At 43.3% G+C, this 24,122-nt stretch overlaps 39 non-coding genes across 39 annotated transcripts; 21 read left to right on the top strand and 18 right to left on the bottom strand.

Annotated features, from left to right (window-relative positions):
* Window positions 1-831: 831 nt before the first annotated feature.
* On the top strand, window positions 832-914 carry trnal-cag (transfer RNA leucine (anticodon CAG)). Its single transcript has one exon. It is a non-coding gene; the product is annotated as a tRNA-Leu (tRNA).
* Window positions 915-1,717: 803 nt separating this feature from the next.
* On the bottom strand, window positions 1,718-1,791 carry trnam-cau (transfer RNA methionine (anticodon CAU)). Its single transcript has one exon. It is a non-coding gene; the product is annotated as a tRNA-Met (tRNA).
* A 93-nt stretch (window positions 1,792-1,884) lies between these two features.
* trnal-cag (transfer RNA leucine (anticodon CAG)) lies at window positions 1,885-1,967 on the top strand. Its single transcript has one exon. It is a non-coding gene; the product is annotated as a tRNA-Leu (tRNA).
* An 803-nt stretch (window positions 1,968-2,770) lies between these two features.
* On the bottom strand, window positions 2,771-2,844 carry trnam-cau (transfer RNA methionine (anticodon CAU)). Its single transcript has one exon. It is a non-coding gene; the product is annotated as a tRNA-Met (tRNA).
* A 95-nt stretch (window positions 2,845-2,939) lies between these two features.
* trnal-cag (transfer RNA leucine (anticodon CAG)) lies at window positions 2,940-3,022 on the top strand. Its single transcript has one exon. It is a non-coding gene; the product is annotated as a tRNA-Leu (tRNA).
* An 802-nt stretch (window positions 3,023-3,824) lies between these two features.
* trnam-cau (transfer RNA methionine (anticodon CAU)) lies at window positions 3,825-3,898 on the bottom strand. The gene has a single exon. It is a non-coding gene; the product is annotated as a tRNA-Met (tRNA).
* A 95-nt stretch (window positions 3,899-3,993) lies between these two features.
* Window positions 3,994-4,076, top strand: trnal-cag (transfer RNA leucine (anticodon CAG)). Its single transcript has one exon. It is a non-coding gene; the product is annotated as a tRNA-Leu (tRNA).
* An 803-nt stretch (window positions 4,077-4,879) lies between these two features.
* trnam-cau (transfer RNA methionine (anticodon CAU)) lies at window positions 4,880-4,953 on the bottom strand. Its single transcript has one exon. It is a non-coding gene; the product is annotated as a tRNA-Met (tRNA).
* Window positions 4,954-5,048: 95 nt separating this feature from the next.
* On the top strand, window positions 5,049-5,131 carry trnal-cag (transfer RNA leucine (anticodon CAG)). The gene has a single exon. It is a non-coding gene; the product is annotated as a tRNA-Leu (tRNA).
* Window positions 5,132-6,104: 973 nt separating this feature from the next.
* On the top strand, window positions 6,105-6,187 carry trnal-cag (transfer RNA leucine (anticodon CAG)). Its single transcript has one exon. It is a non-coding gene; the product is annotated as a tRNA-Leu (tRNA).
* A 972-nt stretch (window positions 6,188-7,159) lies between these two features.
* Window positions 7,160-7,242, top strand: trnal-cag (transfer RNA leucine (anticodon CAG)). The gene has a single exon. It is a non-coding gene; the product is annotated as a tRNA-Leu (tRNA).
* An 803-nt stretch (window positions 7,243-8,045) lies between these two features.
* trnam-cau (transfer RNA methionine (anticodon CAU)) lies at window positions 8,046-8,119 on the bottom strand. The gene has a single exon. It is a non-coding gene; the product is annotated as a tRNA-Met (tRNA).
* A 95-nt stretch (window positions 8,120-8,214) lies between these two features.
* trnal-cag (transfer RNA leucine (anticodon CAG)) lies at window positions 8,215-8,297 on the top strand. Its single transcript has one exon. It is a non-coding gene; the product is annotated as a tRNA-Leu (tRNA).
* An 803-nt stretch (window positions 8,298-9,100) lies between these two features.
* Window positions 9,101-9,174, bottom strand: trnam-cau (transfer RNA methionine (anticodon CAU)). Its single transcript has one exon. It is a non-coding gene; the product is annotated as a tRNA-Met (tRNA).
* Window positions 9,175-9,269: 95 nt separating this feature from the next.
* Window positions 9,270-9,352, top strand: trnal-cag (transfer RNA leucine (anticodon CAG)). Its single transcript has one exon. It is a non-coding gene; the product is annotated as a tRNA-Leu (tRNA).
* A 795-nt stretch (window positions 9,353-10,147) lies between these two features.
* Window positions 10,148-10,221, bottom strand: trnam-cau (transfer RNA methionine (anticodon CAU)). Its single transcript has one exon. It is a non-coding gene; the product is annotated as a tRNA-Met (tRNA).
* Window positions 10,222-10,316: 95 nt separating this feature from the next.
* Window positions 10,317-10,399, top strand: trnal-cag (transfer RNA leucine (anticodon CAG)). The gene has a single exon. It is a non-coding gene; the product is annotated as a tRNA-Leu (tRNA).
* Window positions 10,400-11,202: 803 nt separating this feature from the next.
* On the bottom strand, window positions 11,203-11,276 carry trnam-cau (transfer RNA methionine (anticodon CAU)). The gene has a single exon. It is a non-coding gene; the product is annotated as a tRNA-Met (tRNA).
* Window positions 11,277-11,371: 95 nt separating this feature from the next.
* On the top strand, window positions 11,372-11,454 carry trnal-cag (transfer RNA leucine (anticodon CAG)). The gene has a single exon. It is a non-coding gene; the product is annotated as a tRNA-Leu (tRNA).
* An 803-nt stretch (window positions 11,455-12,257) lies between these two features.
* trnam-cau (transfer RNA methionine (anticodon CAU)) lies at window positions 12,258-12,331 on the bottom strand. The gene has a single exon. It is a non-coding gene; the product is annotated as a tRNA-Met (tRNA).
* Window positions 12,332-12,426: 95 nt separating this feature from the next.
* On the top strand, window positions 12,427-12,509 carry trnal-cag (transfer RNA leucine (anticodon CAG)). Its single transcript has one exon. It is a non-coding gene; the product is annotated as a tRNA-Leu (tRNA).
* Window positions 12,510-13,313: 804 nt separating this feature from the next.
* trnam-cau (transfer RNA methionine (anticodon CAU)) lies at window positions 13,314-13,387 on the bottom strand. The gene has a single exon. It is a non-coding gene; the product is annotated as a tRNA-Met (tRNA).
* Window positions 13,388-13,482: 95 nt separating this feature from the next.
* On the top strand, window positions 13,483-13,565 carry trnal-cag (transfer RNA leucine (anticodon CAG)). Its single transcript has one exon. It is a non-coding gene; the product is annotated as a tRNA-Leu (tRNA).
* An 803-nt stretch (window positions 13,566-14,368) lies between these two features.
* trnam-cau (transfer RNA methionine (anticodon CAU)) lies at window positions 14,369-14,442 on the bottom strand. The gene has a single exon. It is a non-coding gene; the product is annotated as a tRNA-Met (tRNA).
* Window positions 14,443-14,537: 95 nt separating this feature from the next.
* Window positions 14,538-14,620, top strand: trnal-cag (transfer RNA leucine (anticodon CAG)). The gene has a single exon. It is a non-coding gene; the product is annotated as a tRNA-Leu (tRNA).
* An 803-nt stretch (window positions 14,621-15,423) lies between these two features.
* On the bottom strand, window positions 15,424-15,497 carry trnam-cau (transfer RNA methionine (anticodon CAU)). The gene has a single exon. It is a non-coding gene; the product is annotated as a tRNA-Met (tRNA).
* Window positions 15,498-15,592: 95 nt separating this feature from the next.
* Window positions 15,593-15,675, top strand: trnal-cag (transfer RNA leucine (anticodon CAG)). The gene has a single exon. It is a non-coding gene; the product is annotated as a tRNA-Leu (tRNA).
* A 795-nt stretch (window positions 15,676-16,470) lies between these two features.
* Window positions 16,471-16,544, bottom strand: trnam-cau (transfer RNA methionine (anticodon CAU)). Its single transcript has one exon. It is a non-coding gene; the product is annotated as a tRNA-Met (tRNA).
* A 95-nt stretch (window positions 16,545-16,639) lies between these two features.
* On the top strand, window positions 16,640-16,722 carry trnal-cag (transfer RNA leucine (anticodon CAG)). The gene has a single exon. It is a non-coding gene; the product is annotated as a tRNA-Leu (tRNA).
* Window positions 16,723-17,524: 802 nt separating this feature from the next.
* On the bottom strand, window positions 17,525-17,598 carry trnam-cau (transfer RNA methionine (anticodon CAU)). The gene has a single exon. It is a non-coding gene; the product is annotated as a tRNA-Met (tRNA).
* A 95-nt stretch (window positions 17,599-17,693) lies between these two features.
* Window positions 17,694-17,776, top strand: trnal-cag (transfer RNA leucine (anticodon CAG)). Its single transcript has one exon. It is a non-coding gene; the product is annotated as a tRNA-Leu (tRNA).
* Window positions 17,777-18,571: 795 nt separating this feature from the next.
* On the bottom strand, window positions 18,572-18,645 carry trnam-cau (transfer RNA methionine (anticodon CAU)). The gene has a single exon. It is a non-coding gene; the product is annotated as a tRNA-Met (tRNA).
* Window positions 18,646-18,740: 95 nt separating this feature from the next.
* On the top strand, window positions 18,741-18,823 carry trnal-cag (transfer RNA leucine (anticodon CAG)). Its single transcript has one exon. It is a non-coding gene; the product is annotated as a tRNA-Leu (tRNA).
* Window positions 18,824-19,625: 802 nt separating this feature from the next.
* Window positions 19,626-19,699, bottom strand: trnam-cau (transfer RNA methionine (anticodon CAU)). Its single transcript has one exon. It is a non-coding gene; the product is annotated as a tRNA-Met (tRNA).
* A 95-nt stretch (window positions 19,700-19,794) lies between these two features.
* On the top strand, window positions 19,795-19,877 carry trnal-cag (transfer RNA leucine (anticodon CAG)). The gene has a single exon. It is a non-coding gene; the product is annotated as a tRNA-Leu (tRNA).
* Window positions 19,878-20,682: 805 nt separating this feature from the next.
* On the bottom strand, window positions 20,683-20,756 carry trnam-cau (transfer RNA methionine (anticodon CAU)). The gene has a single exon. It is a non-coding gene; the product is annotated as a tRNA-Met (tRNA).
* Window positions 20,757-20,851: 95 nt separating this feature from the next.
* trnal-cag (transfer RNA leucine (anticodon CAG)) lies at window positions 20,852-20,934 on the top strand. The gene has a single exon. It is a non-coding gene; the product is annotated as a tRNA-Leu (tRNA).
* Window positions 20,935-23,332: 2,398 nt separating this feature from the next.
* On the bottom strand, window positions 23,333-23,406 carry trnam-cau (transfer RNA methionine (anticodon CAU)). Its single transcript has one exon. It is a non-coding gene; the product is annotated as a tRNA-Met (tRNA).
* Window positions 23,407-23,501: 95 nt separating this feature from the next.
* Window positions 23,502-23,584, top strand: trnal-cag (transfer RNA leucine (anticodon CAG)). The gene has a single exon. It is a non-coding gene; the product is annotated as a tRNA-Leu (tRNA).
* Window positions 23,585-24,122: the final 538 nt, after the last annotated feature.

Here is a 24,122-nt window from a genome sequence, read left to right as displayed (position 1 = left end):
TATGGACTTTAAAGTAACACTTTTGGTGCAATGTATGGGATTCGGTGGCGTTTTCGTGCAGTTTTCTTGGAATTTCAAGTCAAGACATTTCATGAAATTGGACATGTTTATAGAATGGGATCCAACAGAACTTCGAGGAATGCCACGTTCTGATGTTTACCGGAAGAAGAACTTGTTTATGAAAGGCTATTCATGTCTTTTTTTTCTTTTTTTCTTTGCTTTTTTAGGGGGAGTATGCAATGTGATTTGGGGAGTCTAACTGGGATGTGGTGGACTGAAGTTTTGGGGATGCAGTAGAACTTCATGGCAAGGATTCTTGGAAATTTCTTGGAATTGAAGGTCATGGGTTTTGGGGGCATGTGGTGCAGAGTCATGGCCTAAGATTCAAGGAATGCCATGCAAAACATTGCTTTAGCATTGACAAGACTTGTCATTAGAATGATAGAATTACATTAGCCTTAAAAAAACATACTGCAACAACACTGACGCATATTACATAAATATGAGAGTAATACTATTGCTGCATTTGTTCAACATTAGTCCCACAAGAACACTTGATTTCTATGACATTGCATATGAAGGACTGGAAAAACTCACAAAAGGAATGATACAGAAAGCAGCTCTTTCATTTACATGCTCCCATGTATCAAAAAGCACCAGCCTGCCCTGTGTGAGGCTCGAACTCACGACCTTCAGATTATGAGACTGACGCGCTGCCTAACTGGGCCAACGAGGCATGTGCTATGGCTCGGGTGAGCGGAGAACCACTAGCTTTCAGATCATCTGCCATTCGGTGCAGCTCCAAAAGTACTGCTCACCCTTTGCCCTCACGTCAGGATGGCCGAGCGGTCTAAGGCGCTGCGTTCAGGTCGCAGTCTCCCCTGGAGGCGTGGGTTCGAATCCCACTTCTGACAAACCTAACCTTTGGCTGCGGGCTCAAGCTAGAGTCTTGAACCCTCTGGCAAGTTCACCCCGAAGTGCATTAATGTTGACAAAGCACTGCATTTCAGTTCATGCTAGAGTTAACCAAACAATGCAGTTGCACTGACCTGCATAATATGGACTTTAAAGTAACACTTTTGGTGCAATGTATGGGATTCGGTGGCGTTTCCGTGCAGTTTTCTTGGAATTTCAAGTCAAGACATTTCACGAAATTGGACATGTTTATAGAACGGGATCCAACAGAACTTCGAGGAATGCCACGTTCTGATGTTTACCGGAAGAAGAACTTGTTTATGAAAGGCTATTCATGTCTTTTTTTCTTTTTTTCTTTTCTTTTTAGGGGGAGTATGCAATGTGATTTGGGGAGTCTAACTGGGATGTGGTGGACTGAAGTTTTGGGGATGCAGTAGAACTTCATGGCAAGGATTCTTGGAAATTTCTTGGAATTGAAGGTCATGGGTTTTGGGGGCATGTGGTGCAGAGTCATGGCCTAAGATTCAAGGAATGCCATGCAAAACATTGCTTTAGCATTGACAAGACTTGTCATTGGAATGATAGAATTACATTAGCCTTAAAAAAACATACTGCAACAACACTGACGCATATTACATAAATATGAGAGTAATACTATTGCTGCATTTGTTCAACATTAGTCCCACAAGAACACTTGATTTCTATGACATTGCATATGAAGGACTGGAAAAACGCACAAAAGGAATGATACAGAAAGCAGCTCTTTCATTTACATGCTCCCATGTATCAAAAAGCACCAGCCTGCCCCGTGTGAGGCTCGAACTCACGACCTTCAGATTATGAGACTGACGCGCTGCCTAACTGCGCCAACGAGGCATGTGCTGTGGCTCGGGTGAGCGGAGAACCACTAGCTTCCAGATCATCTGCCATTCGGTGCAGCTCCAAAAGTACTGCTCACTTAGCCCTCACGTCAGGATGGCCGAGCGGTCTAAGGCGCTGCGTTCAGGTCGCAGTCTCCCCTGGAGGCGTGGGTTCGAATCCCACTTCTGACAAACCTAACCTTTGGCTGTGGGCTCAAGCTAGAGTCTTGAACCCTCTGGCAAGTTCACCCCAAAGTGCATTAATGTTGACAAAGCACTGCATTTCTGTTCATGCTAGAGTTAACCAAACAATGCAGTTGCACTGACCTGCATAATATGGACTTTAAAGTAACACTTTTGGTGCAATGTATGGGATTCTGTGGCGTTTTCGTGCAGTTTTCTTGGAATTTCAAGTCAAGACATTTCACGAAATTGGACATGTTTATAGAATGGGATCCAACAGAACTTCGAGGAATGCCACGTTCTGATGTTTACCGGAAGAAGAACTTGTTTATGAAAGGCTATTCATGTCTTTTTTTCTTTTTTTCTTTTCTTTTTAGGGGGAGTATGCAATGTGATTTTGGGAGTCTAACTGGGATGTGGTGGACTGAAGTTTTGGGGATGCAGTAGAACTTCATGGCAAGGATTCTTGGAAATTTCTTGGAATTGAAGGTCATGGGTTTTGGGGGCATGTGGTGCAGAGTCATGGCCTAAGATTCAAGGAATGCCATGCAAAACATTGCTTTAGCATTGACAAGACTTGTCATTGGAATGATAGAATTACATTAGCCTTAAAAAAACATACTGCAACAACACTGACGCATATTACATAAATATGAGAGTAATACTATTGCTGCATTTGTTCAACATTAGTCCCACAAGAACACTTGATTTCTATGACATTGCATATGAAGGACTGGAAAAACTCACAAAAGGAATGATACAGAAAGCAGCTCTTTCATTTACATGCTCCCATGTATCAAAAAGCACCAGCCTGCCCCGTGTGAGGCTCGAACTCACGGCCTTCAGATTATGAGACTGACGCGCTGCCTAACTGCGCCAACGAGGCATGTGTTATGGCTCGGGTGAGCGGAGAACCACTAGCTTCCAGATCATCTGCCATTCGGTGCAGCTCCAAAAGTACTGCTCACCCTTTGCCCTCACGTCAGGATGGCCGAGCGGTCTAAGGCGCTGCGTTCAGGTCGCAGTCTCCCCTGGAGGCGTGGGTTCGAATCCCACTTCTGACAACCTAACCTTTGGCTGCGGGCTCAAGCTAGAGTCTTGAACCCTCTGGCAAGTTCACCCCGAAGTGCATTAATGTTGACAAAGCACTGCATTTCTGTTCATGCTAGAGTTAACCAAACAATGCAGTTGCACTGACCTGCATAATATGGACTTTAAAGTAACACTTTTGGTGCAATGTATGGGATTCGGTGGCGTTTTCGTGCAGTTTTCTTGGAATTTCAAGTCAAGACATTTCACGAAATTGGACATGTTTATAGAATGGGATCCAACAGAACTTCGAGGAATGCCACGTTCTGATGTTTACCGGAAGAAGAACTTGTTTATGAAAGGCTATTCATGTCTTTTTTTCTTTTTTTCTTTTCTTTTTAGGGGGAGTATTCAATGTGATTTTGGGAGTCTAACTGGGATGTGGTGGACTGAAGTTTTGGGGATGCAGTAGAACTTCATGGCAAGGATTCTTGGAAATTTCTTGGAATTGAAGGTCATGGGTTTTGGGGGCATGTGGTGCAGAGTCATGGCCTAAGATTCAAGGAATGCCATGCAAAACATTGCTTTAGCATTGACAAGACTTGTCATTGGAATGATAGAATTACATTAGCCTTAAAAAAACATACTGCAACAACACTGACGCATATTACATAAATATGAGAGTAATACTATTGCTGCATTTGTTCAACATTAGTCCCACAAGAACACTTGATTTCTATGACATTGCATATGAAGGACTGGAAAAACGCACAAAAGGAATGATACAGAAAGCAGCTCTTTCATTTACATGCTCCCATGTATCAAAAAGCACCAGCCTGCCCCGTGTGAGGCTCGAACTCACGACCTTCAGATTATGAGACTGACGCGCTGCCTAACTGCGCCAACGAGGCATGTGCTATGGCTCGGGTGAGCGGAGAACCACTAGCTTCCAGATCATCTGCCATTCGGTGCAGCTCCAAAAGTACTGCTCACCCTTTGCCCTCACGTCAGGATGGCCGAGCGGTCTAAGGCGCTGCGTTCAGGTCGCAGTCTCCCCTGGAGGCGTGGGTTCGAATCCCACTTCTGACAAACCTAACCTTTGGCTGCGGGCTCAAGCTAGAGTCTTGAACCCTCTGGCAAGTTCACCCCGAAGTGCATTAATGTTGACAAAGCACTGCATTTCAGTTCATGCTAGAGTTAACCAAACAATGCAGTTGCACTGACCTGCATAATATGGACTTTAAAGTAACACTTTTGGTGCAATGTATGGGATTCGGTGGCGTTTTCGTGCAGTTTTCTTGGAATTTCAAGTCAAGACATTTCACGAAATTGGACATGTTTATAGAACGGGATCCAACAGAACTTCGAGGAATGCCACGTTCTGATGTTTACCGGAAGAAGAACTTGTTTATGAAAGGCTATTCATGTCTTTTTTTCTTTTTTTCTTTTCTTTTTAGGGGGAGTATGCAATGTGATTTGGGGAGTCTAACTGGGATGTGGTGGACTGAAGTTTTGGGGATGCAGTAGAACTTCATGGCAAGGATTCTTGGAAATTTCTTGGAATTGAAGGTCATGGGTTTTGGGGGCATGTGGTGCAGAGTCATGGCCTAAGATTCAAGGAATGCCATGCAAAACATTGCTTTAGCATTGACAAGACTTGTCATTAGAATGATAGAATTACATTAGCCTTAAAAAAACATACTGCAACAACACTGACGCATATTACATAAATATGAGAGTAATACTATTGCTGCATTTGTTCAACATTAGTCCCACAAGAACACTTGATTTCTATGACATTGCATATGAAGGACTGGAAAAACTCACAAAAGGAATGATACAGAAAGCAGCTCTTTCATTTACATGCTCCCATGTATCAAAAAGCACCAGCCTGCCCCGTGTGAGGCTCGAACTCACGACCTTCAGATTATGAGACTGACGCGCTGCCTAACTGCGCCAACGAGGCATGTGCTATGGCTCGGGTGAGCGGAGAACCACTAGCTTTCAGATCATCTGCCATTCGGTGCAGCTCCAAAAGTACTGCTCACCCTTTGCCCTCACGTCAGGATGGCCGCGCGGTCTAAGGCGCTGCGTTCAGGTCGCAGTCTCCCCTGGAGGCGTGGGTTCGAATCCCACTTCTGACAAACCTAACCTTTGGCTGCGGGCTCAAGCTAGAGTCTTGAACCCTCTGGCAAGTTCACCCCGAAGTGCATTAATGTTGACAAAGCACTGCATTTCAGTTCATGCTAGAGTTAACCAAACAATGCAGTTGCACTGACCTGCATAATATGGACTTTAAAGTAACACTTTTGGTGCAATGTATGGGATTCGGTGGCGTTTTCGTGCAGTTTTCTTGGAATTTCAAGTCAAGACATTTCATGAAATTGGACATGTTTATAGAATGGGATCCAACAGAACTTCGAGGAATGCCACGTTCTGATGTTTACCGGAAGAAGAACTTGTTTATGAAAGGCTATTCATGTCTTTTTTTCTTTTTTTCTTTTCTTTTTTAGGGGGAGTATGCAATGTGATTTTGGGAGTCTAACTGGGATGTGGTGGACTGAAGTTTTGGGGATGCAGTAGAACTTCATGGCAAGGATTCTTGGAAATTTATTGGAATTGAAGGTCATGGGTTTTGGGGGCATGTGGTGCAGAGTCATGGCCTAAGATTCAAGGAATGCCATGCAAAACATTGCTTTAGCATTGACAAGACTTGTCATTGGAATGATAGAATTACATTAGCCTTAAAAAAACATACTGCAACAACACTGACGCATATTACATAAATATGAGAGTAATACTATTGCTGCATTTGTTCAACATTAGTCCCACAAGAACACTTGATTTCTATGACATTGCATATGAAGGACTGGAAAAACGCACAAAAGGAATGATACAGAAAGCAGCTCTTTCATTTACATGCTCCCATGTATCAAAAAGCACCAGCCTGCCCCGTGTGAGGCTCAAACTCACGACCTTCAGATTATGAGACTGACGCGCTGCCTAACTGCGCCAACAAGGCATGTGCTATGGCTCGGGTGAGCGGAGAACCACTAGCTTCCAGATCATCTGCCATTCGGTGCAGCTCCAAAAGTACTGCTCACCCTTTGCCTTCACGTCAGGATGGCCGAGCGGTCTAAGGCGCTGCGTTCAGGTCGCAGTCTCCCCTGGAGGCGTGGGTTCGAATCCCACTTCTGACAAACCTAACCTTTGGCTGCGGGCTCAAGCTAGAGTCTTGAACCCTCTGGCAAGTTCACCCCGAAGTGCATTAATGTTGACAAAGCACTGCATTTCAGTTCATGCTAGAGTTAACCAAACAATGCAGTTGCACTGACCTGCATAATATGGACTTTAAAGTAACACTTTTGGTGCAATGTATGGGATTCGGTGGCTTTTTTGTGCAGTTTTCTTGGAATTTCAAGTCAAGACATTTCACGAAATTGGACATGTTTATAGAACGGGATCCAACAGAACTTCGAGGAATGCCACGTTCTGATGTTTACCGGAAGAAGAACTTGTTTATGAAAGGCTATTCATGTCTTTTTTTCTTTTTTTCTTTTCTTTTTAGGGGGAGTATGCAATGTGATTTGGGGAGTCTAACTGGGATGTGGTGGACTGAAGTTTTGGGGATGCAGTAGAACTTCATGGCAAGGATTCTTGGAAATTTCTTGGAATTGAAGGTCATGGGTTTTGGGGGCATGTGGTGCAGAGTCATGGCCTAAGATTCAAGGAATGCCATGCAAAACATTGCTTTAGCATTGACAAGACTTGTCATTGGAATGATAGAATTACATTAGCCTTAAAAAAACATACTGCAACAACACTGACGCATATTACATAAATATGAGAGTAATACTATTGCTGCATTTGTTCAACATTAGTCCCACAAGAACACTTGATTTCTATGACATTGCATATGAAGGACTGGAAAAACGCACAAAAGGAATGATACAGAAAGCAGCTCTTTCATTTACATGCTCCCATGTATCAAAAAGCACCAGCCTGCCCCGTGTGAGGCTCAAACTCACGACCTTCAGATTATGAGACTGACGCGCTGCCTAACTGCGCCAACAAGGCATGTGCTATGGCTCGGGTGAGCGGAGAACCACTAGCTTCCAGATCATCTGCCATTCGGTGCAGCTCCAAAAGTACTGCTCACCCTTTGCCTTCACGTCAGGATGGCCGAGCGGTCTAAGGCGCTGCGTTCAGGTCGCAGTCTCCCCTGGAGGCGTGGGTTCGAATCCCACTTCTGACAAACCTAACCTTTGGCTGCGGGCTCAAGCTAGAGTCTTGAACCCTCTGGCAAGTTCACCCCGAAGTGCATTAATGTTGACAAAGCACTGCATTTCAGTTCATGCTAGAGTTAACCAAACAATGCAGTTGCACTGACCTGCATAATATGGACTTTAAAGTAACACTTTTGGTGCAATGTATGGGATTCGGTGGCTTTTTTGTGCAGTTTTCTTGGAATTTCAAGTCAAGACATTTCACGAAATTGGACATGTTTATAGAACGGGATCCAACAGAACTTCGAGGAATGCCACGTTCTGATGTTTACCGGAAGAAGAACTTGTTTATGAAAGGCTATTCATGTCTTTTTTTCTTTTTTTCTTTTCTTTTTAGGGGGAGTATGCAATGTGATTTGGGGAGTCTAACTGGGATGTGGTGGACTGAAGTTTTGGGGATGCAGTAGAACTTCATGGCAAGGATTCTTGGAAATTTCTTGGAATTGAAGGTCATGGGTTTTGGGGGCATGTGGTGCAGAGTCATGGCCTAAGATTCAAGGAATGCCATGCAAAACATTGCTTTAGCATTGACAAGACTTGTCATTGGAATGATAGAATTACATTAGCCTTAAAAAAACATACTGCAACAACACTGACGCATATTACATAAATATGAGAGTAATACTATTGCTGCATTTGTTCAACATTAGTCCCACAAGAACACTTGATTTCTATGACATTGCATATGAAGGACTGCAAAAACGCACAAAAGGAATGATACAGAAAGCAGCTCTTTCATTTACATGCTCCCATGTATCAAAAAGCACCAGCCTGCCCCGTGTGAGGCTCGAACTCACGACCTTCAGATTATGAGACTGACGCGCTGCCTAACTGCGCCAACGAGGCATGTGCTGTGGCTCGGGTGAGCGGAGAACCACTAGCTTCCAGATCATCTGCCATTCGGTGCAGCTCCAAAAGTACTGCTCACCCTTAGCCCTCACGTCAGGATGGCCGAGCGGTCTAAGGCGCTGCGTTCAGGTCGCAGTCTCCCCTGGAGGCGTGGGTTTGAATCCCACTTCTGACAAACCTAACCTTTGGCTGTGGGCTCAAGCTAGAGTCTTGAACCCTCTGGCAAGTTCACCCCAAAGTGCATTAATGTTGACAAAGCACTGCATTTCTGTTCATGCTAGAGTTAACCAAACAATGCAGTTGCACTGACCTGCATAATATGGACTTTAAAGTAACACTTTTGGTGCAATGTATGGGATTCTGTGGCGTTTTCGTGCAGTTTTCTTGGAATTTCAAGTCAAGACATTTCACGAAATTGGACATGTTTATAGAACGGGATCCAACAGAACTTCGAGGAATGCCACGTTCTGATGTTTACCGGAAGAAGAACTTGTTTATGAAAGGCTATTCATGTCTTTTTTTCTTTTTTTCTTTTCTTTTTAGGGGGAGTATGCAATGTGATTTGGGGAGTCTAACTGGGATGTGGTGGACTGAAGTTTTGGGGATGCAGTAGAACTTCATGGCAAGGATTCTTGGAAATTTCTTGGAATTGAAGGTCATGGGTTTTGGGGGCATGTGGTGCAGAGTCATGGCCTAAGATTCAAGGAATGCCATGCAAAACATTGCTTTAGCATTGACAAGACTTGTCATTAGAATGATAGAATTACATTAGCTTTAAAAAAACATACTGCAACAACACTGACGCATATTACATAAATATGAGAGTAATACTATTGCTGCATTTGTTCAACATTAGTCCCACAAGAACACTTGATTTTTATGACATTGCATATGAAGGACTGGAAAAACTCACAAAAGGAATGATACAGAAAGCAGCTCTTTCATTTACATGCTCCCATGTATCAAAAAGCACCAGCCTGCCCCGTGTGAGGCTCGAACTCATGACCTTCAGATTATGAGACTGACGCGCTGCCTAACTGCGCCAACGAGGCATGTGCTATGGCTCGGGTGAGCGGAGAACCACTAGCTTCCAGATCATCTGCCATTCGGTGCAGCTCCAAAAGTACTGCTCACCCTTTGCCCTCACGTCAGGATGGCCGAGCGGTCTAAGGCGCTGCGTTCAGGTCGCAGTCTCCCCTGGAGGCGTGGGTTCGAATCCCACTTCTGACAAACCTAACCTTTGGCTGCGGGCTCAAGCTAGAGTCTTGAACCCTCTGGCAAGTTCACCCCGAAGTGCATTAATGTTGACAAAGCACTGCATTTCAGTTCATGCTAGAGTTAACCAAACAATGCAGTTGCACTGACCTGCATAATATGGACTTTAAAGTAACACTTTTGGTGCAATGTATGGGATTCGGTGGCGTTTTCGTGCAGTTTTCTTGGAATTTCAAGTCAAGACATTTCACGAAATTGGACATGTTTATAGAACGGGATCCAACAGAACTTCGAGGAATGCCACGTTCTGATGTTTACCGGAAGAAGAACTTGTTTATGAAAGGCTATTCATGTCTTTTTTTCTTTTCTTTTTAGGGGGAGTATGCAATGTGATTTGGGGAGTCTAACTGGGATGTGGTGGACTGAAGTTTTGGGGATGCAGTAGAACTTCATGGCAAGGATTCTTGGAAATTTCTTGGAATTGAAGGTCATGGGTTTTGGGGGCATGTGGTGCAGAGTCATGGCCTAAGATTCAAGGAATGCCATGCAAAACATTGCTTTAGCATTGACAAGACTTGTCATTAGAATGATAGAATTACATTAGCCTTAAAAAAACATACTGCAACAACACTGACGCATATTACATAAATATGAGAGTAATACTATTGCTGCATTTGTTCAACATTAGTCCCACAAGAACACTTGATTATTATGACATTGCATATGAAGGACTGGAAAAACGCACAAAAGGAATGATACAGAAAGCAGCTCTTTCATTTACATGCTCCCATGTATCAAAAAGCACCAGCCTGCCCCGTGTGAGGCTCGAACTCACGACCTTCAGATTATGAGACTGACGCGCTGCCTAACTGCGCCAACGAGGCATGTGCTATGGCTCGGGTGAGCGGAGAACCACTAGCTTCCAGATCATCTGCCATTCGGTGCAGCTCCAAAAGTACTGCTCACCCCTTGCCCTCACGTCAGGATGGCCGAGCGGTCTAAGGCGCTGCGTTCAGGTCGCAGTCTCCCCTGGAGGCGTGGGTTCGAATCCAACTTCTGACAACCTAACCTTTGGCTGCGGGCTCAAGCTAGAGTCTTGAACCCTCTGGCAAGTTCACCCCGAAGTGCATTAATGTTGACAAAGCACTGCATTTCTGTTCATGCTAGAGTTAACCAAACAATGCAGTTGCACTGACCTGCATAATATGGACTTTAAAGTAACACTTTTGGTGCAATGTATGGGATTCGGTGGCGTTTTCGTGCAGTTTTCTTGGAATTTCAAGTCAAGACATTTCATGAAATTGGACATGTTTATAGAATGGGATCCAACAGAACTTCGAGGAATGCCACGTTCTGATGTTTACCGGAAGAAGAACTTGTTTATGAAAGGCTATTCATGTCTTTTTTTCTTTTTTTCTTTTCTTTTTTAGGGGGAGTATGCAATGTGATTTGGGGAGTCTAACTGGGATGTGGTGGACTGAAGTTTTGGGGATGCAGTAGAACTTCACGGCAAGGATTCTTGGAAATTTCTTGGAATTGAAGGTCATGGGTTTTGGGGGCATGTGGTGCAGAGTCATGGCCTAAGATTCAAGGAATGCCATGCAAAACATTGCTTTAGCATTGACAAGACTTGTCATTGGAATGATAGAATTACATTAGCCTTAAAAAAACATACTGCAACAACACTGACGCATATTACATAAATATGAGAGTAATACTATTGCTGCATTTGTTCAACATTAGTCCCACAAGAACACTTGATTTCTATGACATTGCATATGAAGGACTGGAAAAACGCACAAAAGGAATGATACAGAAAGCAGCTCTTTCATTTACATGCTCCCATGTATCAAAAAGCACCAGCCTGCCCCGTGTGAGGCTCGAACTCACGACCTTCAGATTATGAGACTGACGCGCTGCCTAACTGCGCCAACGAGGCATGTGCTATGGCTCGGGTGAGCGGAGAACCACTAGCTTCCAGATCATCTGCCATTCGGTGCAGCTCCAAAAGTACTGCTCACCCTTTGCCCTCACGTCAGGATGGCCGAGCGGTCTAAGGCGCTGCGTTCAGGTCGCAGTCTCCCCTGGAGGCGTGGGTTCGAATCCCACTTCTGACAAACCTAACCTTTGGCTGCGGGCTCAAGCTAGAGTCTTGAACCCTCTGGCAAGTTCACCCCGAAGTGCATTAATGTTGACAAAGCACTGCATTTCAGTTCATGCTAGAGTTAACCAAACAATGCAGTTGCACTGACCTGCATAATATGGACTTTAAAGTAACACTTTTGGTGCAATGTATGGGATTCGGTGGCGTTTTCGTGCAGTTTTCTTGGAATTTCAAGTCAAGACATTTCACGAAATTGGACATGTTTATAGAACGGGATCCAACAGAACTTCGAGGAATGCCACGTTCTGATGTTTACCGGAAGAAGAACTTGTTTATGAAAGGCTATTCATGTCTTTTTTTCTTTTTTTCTTTTCTTTTTAGGGGGAGTATGCAATGTGATTTGGGGAGTCTAACTGGGATGTGGTGGACTGAAGTTTTGGGGATGCAGTAGAACTTCATGGCAAGGATTCTTGGAAATTTCTTGGAATTGAAGGTCATGGGTTTTGGGGGCATGTGGTGCAGAGTCATGGCCTAAGATTCAAGGAATGCCATGCAAAACATTGCTTTAGCATTGACAAAACTTGTCATTAGAATGATAGAATTACATTAGCCTTAAAAAAACATACTGCAACAACACTGACGCATATTACATAAATATGAGAGTAATACTATTGCTGCATTTGTTCAACATTAGTCCCACAAGAACACTTGATTTCTATGACATTGCATATGAAGGACTGGAAAAACTCACAAAAGGAATGATACAGAAAGCAGCTCTTTCATTTACATGCTCCCATGTATCAAAAAGCACCAGCCTGCCCCGTGTGAGGCTCGAACTCACGACCTTCAGATTATGAGACTGACGCGCTGCCTAACTGCGCCAACGAGGCATGTGCTATGGCTCGGGTGAGCGGAGAACCACTAGCTTTCAGATCATCTGCCATTCGGTGCAGCTCCAAAAGTACTGCTCACCCTTTGCCCTCACGTCAGGATGGCCGCGCGGTCTAAGGCGCTGCGTTCAGGTCGCAGTCTCCCCTGGAGGCGTGGGTTCGAATCCCACTTCTGACAAACCTAACCTTTGGCTGCGGGCTCAAGCTAGAGTCTTGAACCCTCTGGCAAGTTCACCCCGAAGTGCATTAATGTTGACAAAGCACTGCATTTCAGTTCATGCTAGAGTTAACCAAACAATGCAGTTGCACTGACCTGCATAATATGGACTTTAAAGTAACACTTTTGGTGCAATGTATGGGATTCGGTGGCGTTTTCGTGCAGTTTTCTTGGAATTTCAAGTCAAGACATTTCATGAAATTGGACATGTTTATAGAATGGGATCCAACAGAACTTCGAGGAATGCCACGTTCTGATGTTTACCGGAAGAAGAACTTGTTTATGAAAGGCTATTCATGTCTTTTTTTCTTTTTTTCTTTTCTTTTTTAGGGGGAGTATGCAATGTGATTTTGGGAGTCTAACTGGGATGTGGTGGACTGAAGTTTTGGGGATGCAGTAGAACTTCATGGCAAGGATTCTTGGAAATTTCTTGGAATTGAAGGTCATGGGTTTTGGGGGCATGTGGTGCAGAGTCATGGCCTAAGATTCAAGGAATGCCATGCAAAACATTGCTTTAGCATTGACAAGACTTGTCATTGGAATGATAGAATTACATTAGCCTTAAAAAAACATACTGCAACAACACTGACGCATATTACATAAATATGAGAGTAATACTATTGCTGCATTTGTTCAACATTAGTCCCACAAGAACACTTGATTTCTATGACATTGCATATGAAGGACTGGAAAAACGCACAAAAGGAATGATACAGAAAGCAGCTCTTTCATTTACATGCTCCCATGTATCAAAAAGCACCAGCCTGCCCCGTGTGAGGCTCGAACTCACGACCTTCAGATTATGAGACTGACGCGCTGCCTAACTGCGCCAACGAGGCATGTGCTATGGCTCGGGTGAGCGGAGAACCACTAGCTTCCAGATCATCTGCCATTCGGTGCAGCTCCAAAAGTACTGCTCACCCTTTGCCCTCACGTCAGGATGGCCGAGCGGTCTAAGGCGCTGCGTTCAGGTCGCAGTCTCCCCTGGAGGCGTGGGTTCGAATCCCACTTCTGACAAACCTAACCTTTGGCTGCGGGCTCAAGCTAGAGTCTTGAACCCTCTGGCAAGTTCACCCCGAAGTGCATTAATGTTGACAAAGCACTGCATTTCAGTTCATGCTAGAGTTAACCAAACAATGCAGTTGCACTGACCTGCATAATATGGACTTTAAAGTAACACTTTTGGTGCAATGTATGGGATTCGGTGGCTTTTTTGTGCAGTTTTCTTGGAATTTCAAGTCAAGACATTTCACGAAATTGGACATGTTTATAGAACGGGATCCAACAGAACTTCGAGGAATGCCACGTTCTGATGTTTACCGGAAGAAGAACTTGTTTATGAAAGGCTATTCATGTCTTTTTTTCTTTTTTTCTTTTCTTTTTAGGGGGAGTATGCAATGTGATTTGGGGAGTCTAACTGGGATGTGGTGGACTGAAGTTTTGGGGATGCAGTAGAACTTCATGGCAAGGATTCTTGGAAATTTCTTGGAATTGAAGGTCATGGGTTTTGGGGGCATGTGGTGCAGAGTCATGGCCTAAGATTCAAGGAATGCCATGCAAAACATTGCTTTAGCATTGACAAGACTTGTCATTGGAATGATAGAATTACATTAGCCTTAAAAAAACATACTGCAACAACACTGACGCATATTACATAAATATGAGAGTAATACTATTGCTGCATTTGTTCAACATTAGTCCCACAAGAACACTTGATTTCTATGACATTGCATATGAAGGACTGCAAAAACGCACAAAAGGAATGATACAGAAAGCAGCTCTTTCATTTACATGCTCCCATGTATCAAAAAGCACCAGCCTGCCCCGTGTGAGGCTCGAACTCACGACCTTCAGATTATGAGACTGACGCGCTGCCTAACTGCGCCAACGAGGCATGTGCTGTGGCTCGGGTGAGCGGAGAACCACTAGCTTCCAGATCATCTGCCATTCGGTGCAGCTCCAAAAGTACTGCTCACCCTTAGCCCTCACGTCAGGATGGCCGAGCGGTCTAAGGCGCTGCGTTCAGGTCGCAGTCTCCCCTGGAGGCGTGGGTTTGAATCCCACTTCTGACAAACCTAACCTTTGGCTGTGGGCTCAAGCTAGAGTCTTGAACCCTCTGGCAAGTTCACCCCAAAGTGCATTAATGTTGACAAAGCACTGCATTTCTGTTCATGCTAGAGTTAACCAAACAATGCAGTTGCACTGACCTGCATAATATGGACTTTAAAGTAACACTTTTGGTGCAATGTATGGGATTCTGTGGCGTTTTCGTGCAGTTTTCTTGGAATTTCAAGTCAAGACATTTCACGAAATTGGACATGTTTATAGAACGGGATCCAACAGAACTTCGAGGAATGCCACGTTCTGATGTTTACCGGAAGAAGAACTTGTTTATGAAAGGCTATTCATGTCTTTTTTTCTTTTTTTCTTTTCTTTTTAGGGGGAGTATGCAATGTGATTTGGGGAGTCTAACTGGGATGTGGTGGACTGAAGTTTTGGGGATGCAGTAGAACTTCATGGCAAGGATTCTTGGAAATTTCTTGGAATTGAAGGTCATGGGTTTTGGGGGCATGTGGTGCAGAGTCATGGCCTAAGATTCAAGGAATGCCATGCAAAACATTGCTTTAGCATTGACAAGACTTGTCATTAGAATGATAGAATTACATTAGCCTTAAAAAAACATACTGCAACAACACTGACGCATATTACATAAATATGAGAGTAATACTATTGCTGCATTTGTTCAACATTAGTCCCACAAGAACACTTGATTTTTATGACATTGCATATGAAGGACTGGAAAAACTCACAAAAGGAATGATACAGAAAGCAGCTCTTTCATTTACATGCTCCCATGTATCAAAAAGCACCAGCCTGCCCCGTGTGAGGCTCGAACTCATGACCTTCAGATTATGAGACTGACGCGCTGCCTAACTGCGCCAACGAGGCATGTGCTATGGCTCGGGTGAGCGGAGAACCACTAGCTTCCAGATCATCTGCCATTCGGTGCAGCTCCAAAAGTACTGCTCACCCTTTGCCCTCACGTCAGGATGGCCGAGCGGTCTAAGGCGCTGCGTTCAGGTCGCAGTCTCCCCTGGAGGCGTGGGTTCGAATCCCACTTCTGACAAACCTAACCTTTGGCTGCGGGCTCAAGCTAGAGTCTTGAACCCTCTGGCAAGTTCACCCCGAAGTGCATTAATGTTGACAAAGCACTGCATTTCAGTTCATGCTAGAGTTAACCAAACAATGCAGTTGCACTGACCTGCATAATATGGACTTTAAAGTAACACTTTTGGTGCAATGTATGGGATTCGGTGGCGTTTTCGTGCAGTTTTCTTGGAATTTCAAGTCAAGACATTTCACGAAATTGGACATGTTTATAGAACGGGATCCAACAGAACTTCGAGGAATGCCACGTTCTGATGTTTACCGGAAGAAGAACTTGTTTATGAAAGGCTATTCATGTCTTTTTTTCTTTTCTTTTTAGGGGGAGTATGCAATGTGATTTGGGGAGTCTAACTGGGATGTGGTGGACTGAAGTTTTGGGGATGCAGTAGAACTTCATGGCAAGGATTCTTGGAAATTTCTTGGAATTGAAGGTCATGGGTTTTGGGGGCATGTGGTGCAGAGTCATGGCCTAAGATTCAAGGAATGCCATGCAAAACATTGCTTTAGCATTGACAAGACTTGTCATTAGAATGATATAATTACATTAGCCTTAAAAAAACATACTGCAACAACACTGACGCATATTACATAAATATGAGAGTAATACTATTGCTGCATTTGTTCAACATTAGTCCCACAAGAACACTTGATTTCTATGACATTGCATATGAAGGACTGGAAAAACTCACAAAAGGAATGATACAGAAAGCAGCTCTTTCATTTACATGCTCCCATGTATCAAAAAGCACCAGCCTGCCCCGTGTGAGGCTCGAACTCACGACCTTCAGATTATGAGACTGACGCGCTGCCTAACTGCGCCAACGAGGCATGTGCTATGGCTCGGGTGAGCGGAGAACCACTAGCTTCCAGATCATCTGCCATTCGGTGCAGCTCCAAAAGTACTGCTCACCCTTTGCCCTCACGTCAGGATGGCCGAGCGGTCTAAGGCGCTGCGTTCAGGTCGCAGTCTCCCCTGGAGGCGTGGGTTCGAATCCCACTTCTGACAAACCTAACCTTTGGCTGCAGGCTCAAGCTAGAGTCTTGAACCCTCTGGCAAGTTCACCCCGAAGTGCATTAATGTTGACAAAGCACTGCATTTCAGTTCATGCTAGAGTTAACCAAACAATGCAGTTGCACTGACCTGCATAATATGGACTTTAAAGTAACACTTTTGGTGCAATGTATGGGATTCGGTGGCGTTTTCGTGCAGTTTTCTTGGAATTTCAAGTCAAGACATTTCACGAAATTGGACATGTTTATAGAATGGGATCCAACAGAACTTCGAGGAATGCCACGTTCTGATGTTTACCGGAAGAAGAACTTGTTTATGAAAGGCTATTCATGTCTTTTTTTCTTTTTTTCTTTTCTTTTTAGGGGGAGTATGCAATGTGATTTGGGGAGTCTAACTGGGATGTGGTGGACTGAAGTTTTGGGGATGCAGTAGAACTTCATGGCAAGGATTCTTGGAAATTTCTTGGAATTGAAGGTCATGGGTTTTGGGGGCATGTGGTGCAGAGTCATGGCCTAAGATTCAAGGAATGCCATGCAAAACATTGCTTTAGCATTGACAAGACTTGTCATTGGAATGATAGAATTACATTAGCCTTAAAAAACATACTGCAACAACACTGACGCATATTACATAAATATGAGAGTAATACTATTGCTGCATTTGTTCAACATTAGTCCCACAAGAACACTTGATTTCTATGACATTGCATATGAAGGACTGGAAAAACGCACAAAAGGAATGATACAGAAAGCAGCTCTTTCATTTACATGCTCCCATGTATCAAAAAGCACCAGCCTGCCCCGTGTGAGGCTTGAACTCACGACCTTCAGATTATGAGACTGACGCGCTGCCTAACTGCGCCAACAAGGCATGTGCTATGGCTCGGGTGAGCGGAGAACCACTAGCTTCCAGATCATCTGCCATTCGGTGCAGCTCCAAAAGTACTGCTCACCCTTTGCCCTCACGTCAGGATGGCCGAGCGGTCTAAGGTGCTGCGTTCAGGTCCCAGTCTCCCCTGGAGGCGTGGGTTCGAATCCCACTTCTGACAAACCTAACCTTTGGCTGCGGGCTCAAGCTAGAGTCTTGAACCCTCTGGCAAGTTCGCCCCGAAGTGCATTACTGTTGACAAAGCACTGCATTTCAGTTCATGCTAGAGTTAACCAAACAATGCAGTTGCACTGACCTGCATAATATGGACTTTAAAGTAACACTTTTGGTGCAATGTATGGGATTCGGTGGCGTTTTCGTGCAGTTTTCTTGGAATTTCAAGTCAAGACATTTCACGAAATTGGACATGTTTATAGAATGGGATCCAACAGAACTTCGAGGAATTCCACGTTCTGATGTTTACCGGAAGAAGAACTTGTTTATGAAAGGCTATTCATGTCTTTTTTTCTTTTCTTTTTAGGGGGAGTATGCAATGTGATTTGGGGAGTCTAACTGGGATGTGGTGGACTGAAGTTTTGGGGATGCAGTAGAACTTCATGGCAAGGATTCTTGGAAATTTCTTGGAATTGAAGGTCATGGGTTTTGGGGGCATGTGGTGCAGAGTCATGGCCTAAGATTCAAGGAATGCCATGCAAAACATTGCTTTAGCATTGACAAGACTTGTCATTAGAATGATATAATTACATTAGCCTTAAAAAAACATACTGCAACAACACTGACGCATATTACATAAATATGAGAGTAATACTATTGCTGCATTTGTTCAACATTAGTCCCACAAGAACACTTGATTTCTATGACATTGCATATGAAGGACTGGAAAAACGCACAAAAGGAATGATACAGAAAGCAGCTCTTTCATTTACATGCTCCCATGTATCAAAAAGCACCAGCCTGCCCCGTGTGAGGCTCGAACTCACGACCTTCAGATTATGAGACTGACGCGCTGCCTAACTGCGCCAACGAGGCATTTGCTATGGCTCGGGTGAGCGGAGAACCACTAGCTTCCAGATCATCTGCCATTCGGTGCAGCTCCAAAAGTACTGCTCACCCTTTGCCCTCACGTCAGGATGGCCGAGCGGTCTAAGGCGCTGCGTTCAGGTCGCAGTCTCCCCTGGAGGCGTGGGTTCGAATCCCACTTCTGACAACCTAACCTTTGGCTGCGGGCTCAAGCTAGAGTCTTGAACCCTCTGGCAAGTTCACCCCGAAGTGCATTAATGTTGACAAAGCACTGCATTTCTGTTCATGCTAGAGTTAACCAAACAATGCAGTTGCACTGACCTGCATAATATGGACTTTAAAGTAACACTTTTGGTGCAATGTATGGGATTCGGTGGCGTTTTCGTGCAGTTTTCTTGGAATTTCAAGTCAAGACATTTCACAAAATTGGACATGTTTATAGAATGGGATCCAACAGAACTTCGAGGAATGCCACGTTCTGATGTTTACCGGAAGAAGAACTTGTTTATGAAAGGCTATTCATGTCTTTTTTTCTTTTTTTCTTTTCTTTTTAGGTGGAGTATGCAATGTGATTTTGGGAGTCTAACTGGGATGTGGTGGACTGAAGTTTTGGGGATGCAGTAGAACTTCATGGCAAGGATTCTTGGAAATTTCTTGGAATTGAAGGTCATGGGTTTTGGGGGCATGTGGTGCAGAGTCATGGCCTAAGATTCAAGGAATGCCATGCAAAACATTGCTTTAGCATTGACAAGACTTGTCATTAGAATGATAGAATTACATTAGCCTTAAAAAAACATACTGCAACAACACTGACGCATATTACATAAATATGAGAGTAATACTATTGCTGCATTTGTTCAACATTAGTCCCACAAGAACACTTGATTTCTATGACATTGCATATGAAGGACTGGAAAAACGCACAAAAGGAATGATACAGAAAGCAGCTCTTTCATTTACATGCTCCCATGTATCAAAAAGCACCAGCCTGCCCCGTGTGAGGCTCGAACTCACGACCTTCAGATTATGAGACTGACGCGCTGCCTAACTGCGCCAACGAGGCATGTGCTATGGCTCGGGTGAGCGGAGAACCACTAGCTTCCAGATCATCTGCCATTCGGTGCAGCTCCAAAAGTACTGCTCACCCTTTGCCCTCACGTCAGGATGGCCGAGCGGTCTAAGGCGCTGCGTTCAGGTCGCAGTCTCCCCTGGAGGCGTGGGTTCGAATCCAACTTCTGACAACCTAACCTTTGGCTGCGGGCTCAAGCTAGAGTCTTGAACCCTCTGGCAAGTTCACCCCGAAGTGCATTAATGTTGACAAAGCACTGCATTTCTGTTCATGCTAGAGTTAACCAAACAATGCAGTTGCACTGACCTGCATAATATGGACTTTAAAGTAACACTTTTGGTGCAATGTATGGGATTCGGTGGCGTTTTCGTGCAGTTTTCTTGGAATTTCAAGTCAAGACATTTCACGAAATTGGACATGTTTATAGAATGGGATCCAACAGAACTTCGAGGAATGCCACGTTCTGATGTTTACCAGAAGAAGAACTTGTTTATGAAAGGCTATTCATGTCTTTTTTTCTTTTTTTCTTTTCTTTTTAGGGGGAGTATGCAATGTGATTTTGGGAGTCTAACTGGGATGTGGTGGACTGAAGTTTTGGGGATGCAGTAGAACTTCATGGCAAGGATTCTTGGAAATTTCTTGGAATTGAAGGTCATGGGTTTTGGGGGCATGTGGTGCAGAGTCATGGCCTAAGATTCAAGGAATGCCATGCAAAACATTGCTTTAGCATTGACAAGACTTGTCATTGGAATGATAGAATTACATTAGCCTTAAAAAAACATACTGCAACAACACTGACGCATATTACATAAATATGAGAGTAATACTATTGCTGCATTTGTTCAACATTAGTCCCACAAGAACACTTGATTTCTATGACATTGCATATGAAGGACTGGAAAAACGCACAAAAGGAATGATACAGAAAGCAGCTCTTTCATTTACATGCTCCTCCCATGTATCAAAAAGCACCAGCCTGCCCCGTGTGAGGCTCGAACTCACGACCTTCAGATTATGAGACTGACGCGCTGCCTAACTGCGCCAACGAGGCATGTGCTGTGGCTCGGGTGAGCGGAGAACCACTAGCTTCCAGATCATCTGCCATTCGGTGCAGCTCCAAAAGTACTGCTCACCCTTTGCCCTCACGTCAGGATGGCCGAGCGGTCTAAGGCGCTGCGTTCAGGTCGCAGTCTCCCCTGGAGGCGTGGGTTCGAATCCCACTTCTGACAAACCTAACCTTTGGCTGCGGGCTCAAGCTAGAGTCTTGAACCCTCTGGCAAGTTCACCCCGAAGTGCATTAATGTTGACAAAGCACTGCATTTCAGGGGCCCGTTTCAATAAGGAGGTTCAACCAACTCTGAGTTAAAGCTTGAACTCAGAGTTGACTTACCCTGAGATGGGAAACTCTGAGTTTTCGGTTACAGAACAGCTGAAATGAGTTAGTTCAATCAACTCTGAGTTGACCGACTCTGAGTTAAGCGCTTGCACCACAACTATAAAAAGCCATTATCAATGGAGCACAGATATTATGAGTCACCATGGCAACAGCGCCAGAAAAAAAGAGGTGTTTATTAATTACCAAGTAATCTAAATATTGTAATTTAATTAAAGGGATTACTCTTAATTCTTCTGTAATTTAAAATAAAATATGATGCAATTACATTAAATAGGCCACTACATAAACCAATTAAGTATAAAACAATAGTGGATTTAACATACATTTTTAAAAGGTATATTTTTATGTAACCTTCTCCCTCTACACACTTTGATCAATTCAAGAATAATTCATGCAATTGTATATTGTGAATTTGAAAGAATTAAAAGTGCAGTTTCTTGTCTCTCCTCTTTGTATTAATCAAGTGGTTGAGGTTGAGATTTAGCAATTAGTAATATGTAGACCAATACTTTCTAGAGATAGTAGCCTGATTATTACATTAATCTAACTACACCGTTGAAGATGTCAGTTAATAATTCATAACTATTTTAGAGTAACTTACTGTTATAATATAGTAAACTTACTGTTATTCAACCTAAAGTAGGCTACTATTACTTTGATAAAATTTTACCTAAGTTAAAGTAAAAATACCAGTCTAAAAATCCACTCAAGTAAAAAGTAGTTAATTTAAAACATGAGTAAAAGTTGCTGAGTAACTTGTGGGGGTGGGGTGGGGGACTCCCCCATGTGGGGAGAGTTGAGAAACATCTCAGAAAATATCACGGTTTATGGTATTAAACAATTATTAAATATATAAACTGCATTCTTAAATTACGGTTATTATTATCATCAGTTAAAATGACAGTTAAATAAATTAAACATTTGTTCAATAAAACATATCAACTAACTTCAATAACTGATTATGAATAAGATTAACATCTTATTTTTTATCATTAATAACTTATTAAATTATGTTTGAAAAATAAGTGAGTTCTATTAAATGTTTTTTATTCCAATTTTTTTAATGATTTAATAGAAATATATTATCAAAAACAGTGGTAATCAAATAAAAGTTTAGCAAACGTTTTAAATCCTTTTATTTTTTGGCAAAGTGCTACAAAACAGATTTAGTCAATTAAACCATGGACAAACAATATATATTCCTTAAAGAATGTGTAAATACATTTTAGTATTATTGTTGGTGTTTAACAGCACTTCCTCTTTAAAAAAGGGGAGGAGACCGCAAGAAACTCTGAGTTTACTGAAGAAAACCTGCTCCCGACCAGGTTAGGTTCACGGAGTAAGTTACCATGGTAACTGACTCTGAGTATAAGTTACCTCTCTTTCAGAAATGGGCTTGACTTACTCTGCTGTCTCAGGTTTAACTTACCTCGCTTTCTGAAACGGAAAACCCAGAGTTTCCCTCATTTCAGGGTTAACATACTCAGAGTTTTCACTTAACCTCCTTTCTGAAACAGGCCCCAGATCATGCTAGAGTTAACCAAACAATGCAGTTGCACTGACCTGCATAGTATGGACTTTAAAGTAACACTTTTGGTGCAATGTATGGGATTCGGTGGCGTTTTCGTGCAGTTTTCTTGGAATTTCAAGTCAAGACATTTCACGAAATTGGACATGTTTATAGAATGGGATCCAACAGAACTTCGAGGAATGCCACGTTCTGATGTTTACCGGAAGAAGAACTTGTTTATGAAAGGCTATTCATGTCTTTTTTTCTTTTTTTCTTTTCTTTTTAGGTGGAGTATGCAATGTGATTTTGGGAGTCTAACTGGGATGTGGTGGACTGAAGTTTTGGGGATGCAGTAGAACTTCATGGCAAGGATTCTTGGAAATTTCTTGGAATTGAAGGTCATGGGTTTTGGGGGCATGTGGTGCAGAGTCATGGCCTAAGATTCAAGGAATGCCATGCAAAACATTGCTTTAGCATTGACAAGACTTGTCATTAGAATGATAGAATTACATTAGCCTTAAAAAAACATACTGCAACAACACTGACGCATATTACATAAATATGAGAGTAATACTATTGCTGCATTTGTTCAACATTAGTCCCACAAGAACACTTGATTTCTATGACATTGCATATGAAGGACTGGAAAAACGCACAAAAGGAATGATACAGAAAGCAGCTCTTTCATTTACATGCTCCCATGTATCAAAAAGCACCAGCCTGCCCCGTGTGAGGCTCGAACTCACGACCTTCAGATTATGAGACTGACGCGCTGCCTAACTGCGCCAACGAGGCATGTGCTATGGCTCGGGTGAGCGGAGAACCACTAGCTTCCAGATCATCTGCCATTCGGTGCAGCTCCAAAAGTACTGCTCACCCTTTGCCCTCACGTCAGGATGGCCGAGCGGTCTAAGGCGCTGCGTTCAGGTCGCAGTCTCCCCTGGAGGCGTGGGTTCGAATCCAACTTCTGACAACCTAACCTTTGGCTGCGGGCTCAAGCTAGAGTCTTGAACCCTCTGGCAAGTTCACCCCGAAGTGCATTAATGTTGACAAAGCACTGCATTTCTGTTCATGCTAGAGTTAACCAAACAATGCAGTTGCACTGACCTGCATAATATGGACTTTAAAGTAACACTTTTGGTGCAATGTATGGGATTCGGTGGCGTTTTCGTGCAGTTTTCTTGGAATTTCAAGTCAAGACATTTCACGAAATTGGACATGTTTATAGAATGGGATCCAACAGAACTTCGAGGAATGCCACGTTCTGATGTTTACCAGAAGAAGAACTTGTTTATGAAAGGCTATTCATGTCTTTTTTTCTTTTTTTCTTTTCTTTTTAGGGGGAGTATGCAATGTGATTTTGGGAGTCTAACTGGGATGTGGTGGACTGAAGTTTTGGGGATGCAGTAGAACTTCATGGCAAGGATTCTTGGAAATTTCTTGGAATTGAAGGTCATGGGTTTTGGGGGCATGTGGTGCAGAGTCATGGCCTAAGATTCAAGGAATGCCAT

The sequence above is a fragment of the Pimephales promelas genome, chromosome 24, assembly GCF_988280905.1.
Source record: "Pimephales promelas chromosome 24, fPimPro1.hap1.1, whole genome shotgun sequence".
Lineage (NCBI taxonomy): Eukaryota > Metazoa > Chordata > Actinopteri > Cypriniformes > Leuciscidae > Pimephales > Pimephales promelas.
The sequence above is the reverse complement of the archived record's forward strand: the minus strand, read 5'-3'. Positions and strand labels throughout refer to the sequence as shown.